This window comes from Miscanthus floridulus, chromosome 16 (genome assembly GCF_019320115.1).
Source record: "Miscanthus floridulus cultivar M001 chromosome 16, ASM1932011v1, whole genome shotgun sequence".
NCBI classification, from domain to species: domain Eukaryota; kingdom Viridiplantae; phylum Streptophyta; class Magnoliopsida; order Poales; family Poaceae; genus Miscanthus; species Miscanthus floridulus.
In genome coordinates this window covers 88,863,602-88,876,590 of record NC_089595.1, presented here as the reverse complement: position 1 = coordinate 88,876,590, position 12,989 = coordinate 88,863,602, and positions in this window count along the sequence as shown.

Genomic DNA, 12,989 nt, shown 5'->3' with positions numbered 1-12,989 from the left:
CGAGCAGCCGAGGTGATCATGGTGTGGGCGGAGGAGCAGTGTGCAGCGGAGCGAGTGACCACCGCCGAGCGAGGGCTTGAGGCGGTGAAGGCCCACCAAGCGGAGACCGAGGTGGGGCTATGGAAATCCCTAGCGGACACCGAGGCGGTGCTCCAAAAATCCCTAGAAACCCTTGAGTTAGAGCGGAACATCCTGAAGTAAGAGCGGAGCACCCTGGAGTTAGCACGAAAGGCCCTAGAGTCAGAGCGAAAGGCCCGGTCAAAGGTGGACTAGGAAGTGCTCGTGCTTCGGAGCCGGGTGATGGGGACGGAGGAGGCGAACTCCTGGCTACGCGAGCAGGTGGCCCAACAGACAGAGGAATTCTCCATCCTCAAGAACTTCCACCTCGGTACGTACCTTTTCTATTTTTTGTCATCTTAGTTTCTTCCTTCAGCTTGTTTCTGAGCTTGTCGCCCTTCTTGCAGAGCTGGGCGAAAAGGTGAAGTTGTTGGAGCAGGACCTGGAGATGGTCACGATGACTTTTGGCCGAAATGCAGAGGCACTGGTCAGGTCCCTTAAAGAGCGATGTGCTCTTGAGGGGGAACTTGACCAGATCCACAATGTTGCCTAGCTCATCATCTTAGAAGTCTTTGGCTCGACGCCAAGTACTAGCGCGCTCACCATCCAGCTGGCGGAGGTCTCAGATGAGGTCTGGGCCCTCATCACACATGAGCGGTTCTATGGAGCGTCGAGGGTGTTGACTTTGATGGCAACGTACTATGCAAACATGGACTTCACCACTATCTGCAGTGGGTATGCCAATGGCTTGAGCACGGAGGACATCCAATCGCTCGAGGAGAGCTTGCTACCGCACGCAAGGATGGTGGCAGAGTAAGTCTCTGCATAGTTGGTGATTGATGCCCGCCGTGAGGACATGGTCGGAAGCATGCGTCGGGGGGACGTTGCCCAGCCTATGGATGGCATGGAGCCTACATCAGAAGTGGACATCGCCCCGCCTTCAACCGAGCCGAACGTCGTCCTGCTGGGGAGCAAGCAGCCCATGCCTTCGCCGGTCGCATTGACAGTAGATGCCGCCGAGCCACCCCAATAGCTTGTAAAGTGTAAGTAGTTTAGTAGATGTAAAAAAGTATAGGTTCATGGGGGGAGCCCCCATGTAAAATGTTCTTGTGTACTTAATGACTACAATCGGTTTCATTTTTTGTGATGGAGTCACTCCGTTCGGGGAAGCTTGTCCCTTTCATTACTTAGTTTTACCTTTAGCATAATTTTGTTTTTTATTCTTTCTTTTTGCACTTGCTCGTTCGTCCCATAGGCTGCAACCTTAGGAGCTCGGACGTGGCCCGCGAGGCTCAGCTACTCATAACCATAGGTAGAGGTGGGGTGCGATCGGTCGAAATATTTTAAAGCAAAGCTACGTAAGGCAATTTAAAGGAACGAACTACCCTTTTGTTTAGGTAGGAAGGAGTTTCACCATATGATAATAAATGAAAAAGAGAGGTAGTAGTGCACCCTCGTGGAGCCCCCGAGTGACCCGGGCCAAAAAGTGTTTGGGTCGGGGCGCTTTTATAGGAGCAAACGTTAAGTAAATAATGGTAAGACTAATTTTTAGGGGAAGAAAATGACATAGCTATTCCAAGCGTTGGTGAGAATGTCGTTGTTGTCTTTCTTCAATCGGTAGGCATCCGGTCAGAGCACCTCGGCTTTCAATCATCTGGATCCTTGCCCGCTACACCTCCTTTCTTGGCCGCTGCTTCTTCGCCTTTTTCTTTCTTTGGCCCACCGGCCTATCGTAGAAGGCGCTTGAGGAGCTCGTAGTCCTTGTAGAGGTGTTTGACGGGGTAGGCGTGATTGGTGCATGGGCCCTCCATGAGCTCGTGGAAGTGGCCTAGAAGGTCCTGCTAGGGCTACTTGCCCATGTGATCAGCCATGGCGACCAACGCGGAGTTGCCCAGTCGGTGGTGATCTTTTTTGTTCTTTTTTCTCCTCTGCATGGAGGGGCCCTCATCCTGATCCTAGTGCTTGGCCTTGCCTTTGCCTCATCCTCCATTGGAGCGCTGCAGAACCAGTGCTCTCTAGATGTGTCGGACAAAGGCCTGTGGTCCTAGGCCATCCGGACTAGGACTCTGGTCGATGCTGCGAGCGTCTCGGTTCGGCCCGAGCTGTTCGTGTACAGGCGGTCAGTGCGGAGCGGTCGCCAAGTCAAGACGAGGCGAAGATGCGGCTTCCTATGCCGCACTTGGCGACAGTAGCGGTGAGCGGGTGGACCGATTCGTCTGGTGCATCTCCACTCCCCTGGTGGGGAGAGATGCCATAAGTCAGTGTCGTGATGCAGAGCTCTCCGCCTATTAAACAGTGGTGGTCTCTACTAGTGCCCGGTGGTTCTGGTGGATCGCCTGTTCCTAGGGGTCGTTCGGCTCGAGGAGGCCATGTAGAAGCATTGCCGCAGCGGCGACGTTCTGATTGGCCCGAGCGAACTATGGGAGATTGTTCCCCCTATCCATGGTGTTGCGCTGGACCCATTGGGAGCGACCCCGGGCGTCGCTCGCCGGTTTATGTGCACGGAGCGTAGTGTGGGGTGTCGAGCGCATTGGCACAGTCGGTGGCTGGTTCAGCCGTTGTTGTTGTACATCCTCGCCATGCTCCCATGTGAGATCGAGGGGTCTCCGCACGAGGGTGTAGAGGGGTGGGAGTCTATGAGGACTCTACTTCTACCGGTGGCTATCCTGGAGCATCCACCATAGCGCACTCTCAGGATAGACGGTGGCTAGGTGCCACGTCACCGATGCTAGAGCTGTCACTCTCAACATCGTCATCCATGAGGTCGAGAAAATAGGTGGGAGCATAGCTCGCCATCCCCATGAATTCGGACATGAGAGCAGGAGGTGTCGGCATCCTTCGAAGCCCCTAGGCGTACACATCCATGGGGGACGTGAGGCCGTAGGGCAATCGGTCGTATGGTGGTCACGATGGAGACAACGGGGTCCTTCTAGATAATCAGCGAAAGATGAAAAATAGCAAGTAAATAACAGTATGTACGTTACTTACAGTGGGGTTGGAGCAGAGAGTTTGCTCAGAATGAAGCGTAGATGCCTCATCACTGAAGTCGTCGTGCGTCCCGGAGCTGATGGAGGGCGCCCCTCCGACGGGCACCGAAATGAGAGCCTCCTCGTGGAGGTGTAGTACGCCGAGCCGGTCGGCGATGAAGTCTAGGCTTTCAAAGAGGAAGGCTTGGGATGGCTTGGAGACAGGTGGAACCCACATCCTAATAGGTGGGAGTGTGGGAAACTCCAGTGAGCCGAAGCAAATCGTATCGCCTGAGCCCGCCATGACTATGGTGGCGAAAAAGTGGGGTATCCGATGACCAAAAAGTGTTGAACGTACGTCTTCCCCACGGGCGGCACCAACTGTCAGTGTAGAAAGTGACCAACAAGTAAATATTTGTAGTTTTGTCGTACATTGTGATCGGTGGTGGCCTAGCACTCAATGACACAAGGTTTATACTGGTTCAGGCAACGTGCCCTACATCCAGTTTGAGTTGGTCGGTGACTTTATTCCTGAGCCCAGGTGCTCGAAGTTTATAGTAGGGTTATAAATGAGATGGAGAAAGATGGGGGGTACAAGAGGTCCGGTCAGACTCCGGTCGAAAGGTCCGAGAGTGACGGGAGCCCCGCTATGAGCTAAGTGTTCAAGCATGTGCTTGTGGTTTGAACCTGGCGGTTCTGTGGTTGTGAACTAGTGAACTTGATCGATCTGAATTGACTTGATCAACTTAATGAACTTGGATGAACCTGAATGCTGGGAGAGAGCGCATCCCCTTTTATAGATGAAGGGGACGGCCTTACAAGTGAGAGGGAGAGAGTGCGTATGTTTCTAAGCCTTGTTGCCTACACCGATGGGTATAGGATGATGGTAGGCGCCCATAATACTGTTTGAATATCAGATGCACATGGGAGGTTGTGTTGTCTTCTTCGGGTATGGCAGACATTGGCGCCTACCATACTGTTGATACCTGGAGGCACGCAAGGGGTTTTACCATATTCGCTCGGTACGGTAAAAGCCGGCGCCCACAACACTATCGATGCCCAGAGGCATGTGGGGGGGCCTTACCATATGAGAGTTAATGGCACCCATAATACTGTAGGGGAAAATGTTAGCGCCTACAACACTACTTGGGCTCTGTTGTGCCAGGGAGGTGCAGAGTACCGTTTCTGTAGGAGTACAGAGTATGGCCCCTGGTATCACTTTTTGACTTGTGCACCCTGCCTTACTTTCTTCGTCTGTTTCCTAGTCCTTACTGAGCAGGCGTCCCTGGTCGGTTGGTCCTAGTCATCCTTGATCATGCCAGTCAGAGGAGAACAGTGAGCAGGGGTTTGGCACATCCCCGGTCGGAGATGTGCAGGTCAGAGTCAGAATTAGTGCTTTGGCCAGGCCTTCTGGTCGGAGAGGCTGTCCAGAGGCGGGCTAGAGACCGAAGCGAGTGCTCCAGTCGGAGAGGTGGGCCAGAGTCAAAAACGGGCGCCATCCCTCCTTGGCCAGGCCTTTCGGTCGGTGATTGGATCGCCCTTCTGGCCTGTTGTTCAGGTACTTGGGCCGGCCCATGAGGTGTGTGTTGTTTGAAACGTTGCCTGCTAGGTCGAGCCTTTGTTGGAAAGCCGGTCTACGAGGGACCCTGGGTTTATGAACTCGACACTTCTTTTAGCAAATTATAGCTAGTGATGAGCTCATTATGTATCCCCTCAAGTTTATCATGTTTTTATTTAAACTCCTTTTTAGAAGATTTGTGCTCCTTGAGTTTGGATGACATAATTTTATTTTCTTCTCTAAGCTCAACACTAGCTTTTTTGGCTATGTCATATTTAGCTAAGAGTGAGTCCTTCTCAAGTTCTAGCTTTTCATTTTTGGCTCTTGTCTTTCTAATGATTTTAGTGTATTGGTTTAGCAACTTGACAAGATCATCATAAGAGGGTGATTCAAATTCATCATCACTATCACTACCACTTTCATCACTGCTAGCATTATCATCACCACTACTATCATCATCATTTTATACCTTTCGTTCACCCTTGGCCATAAGGCATAGGTGTGAAGAGGATGACGGCGGCAGTGTCGGTAAAGATAGTGAAGAATCAATTACAATAGCGGCCACCTTCTCGTTCTCATTCTCACTTTCATCATTAGATGAGCCACTTGATGATTCAATATCTGTGAGCCAATCACCAATAATGTATGCCTTGCCATTCCTCTTCTTCTTGTGATATTCCTTCTTCTTGCCATCCGTCTTGTATGGCTTGTTTTTCTTCTTCTCATCATCATCTTCATCACTTGGGTCATCTTTGTTACCCTTGTACTTCTTGTACTTGTCTTTCTTGGGTTTGGGGCATTGATGAGCTAGATGACCAAGTTCTCCACAATTATAGCAATCCATTTTGGAAATGGGCTTCCTTCTATTGCTAGTGAAGAATTTCTTCTTCTTGCCATCAAACTTGACACCATTCTTGTTGAGCTTCTTGAGCATCTTAATGGTTCTTCTCACCATGAGAGCAAGACATGCATCATCAATTTCATCATGACTTGAGCTATCATGATCAACTCTTGCTTTGCCCTTCTTCTCTTGGCTAGCCTTGAATGCCAAATCATTCTTTTTGGTGAAAGAAGAGCCATCTTATGGTGTGATGTGCATGTACATCTCATGTGCATTGATCTTTCCTAATATTTGAGTTGGTGTAGCGGTGGAAAGATCATCTTGATGAAGCACCGTCACAATATGCCCATATTTGTCAATGGGAAGGACACTCAAGATCTTTCTTACAACATCAGAGGGTTGCATTTGTGTGAGTCCAAGCCCATTGACTTTCTCTACAAGAACATTCAAGCATGAATACATCTCATTAGCACTTTCTCTAGGAAGCATCTCAAATGAATTAAGCTTTTTCATAACAAGGTGGTAGCGTTCCTCACGCTCATTCTTTGTTTCCTCATAGAGCGCACAAATGTCCAACCATAGTGCATGTGCGTCTTTGTGGTTCCGCACATGGTTAAAAACATCTTTGCAAAGGCCTCTAAAAAGGGTGTTTCTAGCCTTTGCATTCCACTTCTCATAGTTAACCTCATCGCCTTGAAGGTTTATGGGATCCTTAGGTTTTGGAAAGCCTTATGAGGCGGCTCTAAGAACTCCAACATCTAAAGCTTCTAGATAAGCCTCCATATGAATTTTCCAATAAGGAAAATCATCTCCCTCAAAGATAGGAGAGGGTCCATCCCCATGGGATATCTTGCTCTAGGCGGTTAAGCCTAATTTAGAGAGCACGAGGCTCTGATACCAATTGAAAGGACCAAGATGCCCAAGAGGGGGGTGAATTGGGCTAATTCTAAATTCTTTGTAATAATTAAGCCCTACACATAGCCCACTTCACCTCTTGTGCCTAGAATGTGTTTCTATTGTTCTACCGCACAAAAGTTTTGCACTCTAGATTCTAATCCTACTCTAGTATGGCAATTCTAGGAATGTAAAGACATGAAATGAATTGCTCAAATGTAAATGCTCAAAGTAAAGAGAGGAAAAGGAACACGGCGATGTTTCCCAAGGTATCGGAGAGTCGCCACTCCCCACTAGTCCTCGTTGGAGCACCCACGCAAGGGTGTAGCTCCCCCTTGATCCGCGCAAGGATCAAGTGTTCTCTAAAGGCTGATTCTTCGACACTTCATCGCGGTGAATCACCCACAACCACTCATAACTTGACTTGGGTCAACCACAAGCTCCACCGGATGATCACCAAGCTCCCAATTACCACTGAGCCGTCTAGGTGATGGCGATCACCAAGAGTAACAAGCACAAACTCTCACTTGACCACAACAAGCCTAATGAGAAAGGTGCATGCACACTTGCTACTCTCTATGCATTAATGAGGTCCTTAATCTTGGATTATCAAATCTTAATCACCTCACTAGGCTCTTGCTCTCCCTTACACTCCAAAGGTATTTTTCAGCTAAACAAATGGGCAAGAGACCTCTCCTGGATGAGTGGAGTAAGTATTTATACCCCCTCATTCAAAACATAACGTTTGGAGGCTGAGTCATCACTCTACGGGGTGATCAGATGCTCCGATCAGGGTGACCAGACGCTCCGGTCAGTTATACCCGCCACTGTGGATAACTAAATGCTTACGTGGTTCGTTGACGTGGATATCATAATTACATGTGCTGGTGGATTGCTTGTGATAGTGTATTGCTGAGGTGAACAACTTGCATGTTGAGACACAACGCTAGTGAGGTTAGGCTTATAAGAGATATATATAGATCGGTACTTAATGTGCTACTTCATATTGTTTGCAACTAATAGATGTTTTCGACACAATGACAAGATCTCCAAATAAAGATTTAACTACTATTTTCTATTAGAATATAAATGAACATCTTAAAAATTATGTTTTATGGAAGTACTTTTCAAGACAAATCTATACATGTGAACATAGAGTTTGACTAAATAAGCTAAAAAGCTTCTACAATCAAAGTTCTAAAAAATTAACACAACCCTTGTTCAAAATGTCAGTGATTTACAATCTTGAGGGCGTAGTTGCTTTGCTTGCAAAGTCAGTATAAGCTATGAATAATCGTAGAAAATGGCTTTTGTACAATACGCTTGGGAGAAAAGGAATGGTGCCTTTTTTGCACCATCACATGTATTAGGCTGTTAGATAAATGTAAAATTATTGTATATAGTGTTTTTCTTTTTGGTTTACTCACCAGCGATGTAGCATGCATTCACGTCATGCTTAGAGATTAAATATTATAATAAACATAGTTAGAAGTAGATGACTTAGTGAATGGAATGGTTTTTAAGATACAAATACCACATCACATGGAAATAAAATTGTAAATTTCTGAAGCAACATTTACTTTTTAGTTCAATTCAATCTTTTAAATCGTGGTTATGTAACAACAAAGACATTATGCAACATGAACTTCTAACATGATTTTAGTGGATACATTAGAATTTTTATTATACAACACATTCTAGATCATTAAGTGCATAACCATGAATTGCCTTCGTAGGTGTTATTTTTGCACCTAAGAAAGTCTTACGGCATCCATCTAAGTGTCATGCCCACAAGCAAAACCATTGAAAAAATACAGTAGCCTCAGTTGTTCTAGACACGCCATGATTTTATAGGATATGCATAACCTATCGTATAGATACGCAACGGTACAACCAAATCTTAGAGAGAGATTCTACATCTGATGCTATTGAAAAAAAGGTCACTGGTTTTGGTACATTTAGTAGACGTGTCACAACATCAAGATATATACATAGCTTATCACCCACGTACGCAACTATAGATTGCTTACCTATAAGATACTATTTTCTCGCATAATCATCTATTATGGTGCATTGTCTTAGTATGGCCGACTTAAAATTATTAGTACATTTTAAGTACACACTCGTGCGATTGGTACATTTTCTTGACAAACAATCGTTGGGTGCGCTTTGAGCATGGAGCTAAGTAACTAGTTTTCATTCTTTCTAACTATCTTCCTATCACCAAAAGTTCAAGATAATGGCATAATTTATGAAATTTGATTTTTTTTAATCATGTTGAAGTGCCCAATACATTTTTATTTATCAATGCATAGCAAGGGAACAAGCATGGCATAGTGATATGGAAATAAATGAGTAAAAGGCAGATGAATACTATTGCTTAAATGAATTAGAGAACTGCAAAAGGATGTTCTTGTCAAAGGGGAAAATACAAATTTGATTTTTTTTGAAGAGAAAAATGACCTGATGGATAGAAGGTTTACATCATAGCATTATACTCCAGAGAATCATGACATTTTTTTATCTGTTTGTTATTCTAGCTAGAACAGTCTTTGGTAGATCCACAGGTAGCAGCAAGTCACGCCTCACGGTCTACCACTTCATTTATTGGGGGTGTGTCCAGAGCCGCGCACAATTTATAGACCTTAGTAGGCCAACGATTTGGCCTCGGTAGGCGTGTTAAGTTGGGAAAGTTGGAATTTGGCTATCGTAGCACTTTCATTTTTATTTGGTAATTAGTATTTAATCATGGACTAATTAGGCTTAAAATATTCGTCTCGCGATTTCCAACCAAATTATGCAATTAGTTTTTTTTCGTCTATATTTAATGCTCTATGCACGTATCGCAAGATTCGATGTGATGGCTAATGTAGCACATTTTGGGAAGTTTTTTTTTAAACTAAACACGGGCGGAGATCGCTTCCAGTTTCAAAAAAAAGAAGAAATTAGAAAAACGCTCTACTCCACAAAACCAAACCAAAAGCCCGGGTGCACGTAGCATGGCACGGCATTGGCATCACCATTCACCAGCAATCATGCCATTTTCTTAAGTTTGGTGATTGGCCCAAACGAGCGGGGCCGGCGGGCGGGATATGATGCATCCCCTCCCCTATCTGAGCCTCAGCTCGGCTCGCTAGTGGGCATCTCTGGACAAACCGTACGTCATTAGGCTATCTCCAACAAAGCAACCCAAACCCAAAATGCAGCGTGCACAGTGTATTTAGGTAACCAAAAACCTCTCCAACGGAAGACCCAAAGAGGCTACGCATTTTGCGTCCCTGCTGCACCGAAACGCAAAAATGCGTCCTCGTTGAACGACGACGCAAACCTCTGGCGTGCCCGTAGCGGTGGGCCCCGCAGCGTGGAGCGGCCGGCGGCGAGGCGAGCGGCGTGGAGCGGCCGACCCCTCCTCCTCCCTGGTCGACGCACGGTGGCCTCCCCCTCCACCTCCCTGGTCGACAGCGCGGCCCTCGACGACGCGGTCAGCTCGGCGAGGCGAGCCTGCTATGGCGAGCCGCCGGTGCTTCCAGGCGAGTCCGCGGCCGGCGGGCGAGACGGGGAGCGGGTCGAGGCGAGGAGCGGGGTGGGGCGTGGGTGCGGCCGGCGTGGAGAGGAGCAGCGGGCCCGCGCCGGAGGAGCCGCCGGAGCCCGTGCTCGCCGGAGGAGCCGCGCGGAGCCTGTGCTCGCCGGAGATGCCGCTGGCGCCTATGTGGATCTGGTCCTGCCCGGCCCTGCAGGCCGCAGGCGTGCGGGCACCGCCGCCGCTCCTAGTGCCCTGGTCGCAGGCGTGCGGCCGCCGCCGCCGCTCCGAAGCCCACGCCGCCGACGGAGAAGAGGAAGAATGGGTCGCCTGTGGTTGTTGGAGAAGGGAGAAAATGGGTCAAGCCCTTTTTTACTCTTGGCGCCCCAAACTACTAAATGGGTGTTGGGTTTGAGTGCTCACCGTTGGAGACAGTCTTAGTGCATAAAAAATGCCTCCCGTTCGCCGCTACGCGAGTGTGAGTGCCTATCATATTCCTCCTCCTCCTCCTCCTCCTCCTCCCCGCCTCACTGACGCGGCTGAGATTTCCCCGCCCCCACACCCCGCGGCCGGCTCGCTTGATCTGCCGAGTGCGTGTCTTCGGTGCTCCGCTGCTGCGCTCACCGGGTCACCGGTCGCCAAATAAATAAATAAATAAAACTCTCCGACTGCCAATACTGAAATCCGACGTGGTACTGTAGATTGCATCTACCACACCGATCGCCAAATAGTAGTAGATTTGCGTACACAGTACGTACTACCAACTTGCATGACGCTGTACTGCTTGCATGTACGGTTTGTACTTTTTATAATATAAGAGTACAGTTTGTAGTTCTCTGTCACGTTAGGCTTACCTTATAATCCGTATTATTCAGCTTGGTTTTTTAGACGGAACAATGTTTTTCTCTTCCAACAATTCAGCTGGAACAGTATTTTTCAGTCAATTCAGGCGAGCTCGAGCCGAACGGGGCCATTGTGGGGAAGATAAGAAGACGACCCCTCCGTGTTTGTTCCATTAAAAATGCCAGCACGCAGAACAGAAGGCGCGCAACCATCCATCAGTAGCGTGAAACGTGAGCGCACTGTTTGCCTAGCTTAGCTAGCCAGCGCCAGAAACGGAAAGCGAAGTGTGACCACCATTACCTAAAAAGATGGCAGTTTACTTTCTTCTTAATCATAAGCTTCATTCAAGCCAGCAGAAGGCCAGAACCGAACTGTGTGTGTGCCCTGTTCCTTCATCTGTGGAGTTACTAGTATCGAGAAAATGGTCTGTGCTTCTGCCTAACACAAAGTCATCTTAGCTTTGCTTTGCTTCAAACTGAAAGAAACAATGAAAAGAAAACGATTTCAGTTTTTTCTCTCTCCAAATCTAGCAACTGTGTCCGTGTTGCTTGCCATCTGATTGCTCAGTAGCGTAGACCAATGACGAGTCGAATTAAGCGCTGGCAGGCAGCGTTGGATCTCAACAACCCTACCCTTTTGTGGTAACCTATCTATACCGGTAGCCTACTGCCTTGCCGCGAGGCGTCCGTGAAAGTCCACAGATCACACGAGCTTCTGGTGCTCATACCTCCCATGGCGCTGTTGGAGACAGGAGACTACTGGTAGACGGACGCATCCGAGGCGGAGGCCGGTGCAGACGCGCAGGCAGTCCAGGCAGCATGCATGCAACTGCAAGCGCAGTCACGCACGCAGGCAGGGGCAGCTGCTGCCGCGTGCGGCGTGCGGCGTGCCGGAGCCGGATCTCTAGGGGGGGGGGGGGGGGAGAATCTGCCTGATCCGGCGCGGCGCCCACGCACCCCTGTCCGTCGCGCAGGTGGCAACGGCCGGCGCTCCACGCTCCCCCAGCTCGGTCACTAGTCCGCACTCCCGCAGCCCCAGCCTCCCGTTTCTCACTTGGAGTCGTGTAGACGAAAGAGGATCAGGAAAATTGGAGATACAGTGGTATTTACTCCATTCAAAATTGGAGTATAAAGTATTTTACATGCATTTAAATATACACCAGGCATAGATACATAATAAATAACAATATATTAAAAACTAAATACTTTATTATTTAAAATATAGAGAGCATTATACTAGTTTTTTTAGTTGTATAAAACTAGTTATGGTCTAAATTGAATTGCGGTAGGCGATTACAGCCCCTTACTAAAATACCCGGAGCACGCCGTTGGCGGGTGAGGCCGTGCTGTAACGGTGCCGTCAGAAAGCTAGTTAACAAACCAGCAGCTCGTTGAGGCTGCTGCACGAATTTATGCGTAGTTTCAATTACTCTCAAAATAACTATGCATATTGTTTTTTTATTTATGTTTAAAAAATTGAATATGTTTAGAAAATATTGTCAACATGCATGTCTTCTAATATATTTATTATGAAAACATATTACACTGTCAGTTTAGACGCACTTCTTATACATCAAAACTACTATTATATATATATATATATATATATATATATATATATATATATTTCGTCAAATTTAAAATTTTGAATGCTTCAAAAACAAGATGTGTAATTATTTTGAAATGGAGGGAATACTAAAAGTAGCATACACAACAACACCATCTCCAAGAATCCTTCTAAATTTAATTTGCCTGCATTTTCATATAGATGCATCCCAACAGAAAGTTCTCCCTAATATTTCTCTCCCAACAGTTTCTTTATCTCAAATAACATATATTTTGGAAAACGTGACATCCAAATTTCATGGAAATAGAAAGTGATTGAGAGAAAAAGAGGGCGATTTAGAATACCACTTAGTATAAATGTCAATAGCGCTGCCTAAACGTTAATTTAGCATCTCCTAATAATCTTCAACTTGTTAGGGTCTGTTTGGATGAGCAACTTCAAGAGATTTGATAAAATTAAATGCTAAATTATGAGATTTAGTTATTATGTAAAATAGAAAGCCCATCTAAAATGTAGAGTTTTACAACAACCTAGCTAAATTGGAAAACACATATAGCAAGCAGGACTCGCTAGGGAAATATGACCAGCAAGAACAGTGGGATAGCCAGCTTGGAAAAATGAAAAACAATATAGACGAGCTGTTGGAATGCTTTTTTGGAGCACAATAGTTATAAATGGCTTCATGAGTACATTTACCCAGTCTGTTGGAGTTGCTCTAACTAAATTTTAGTTGCCTAAATTTAG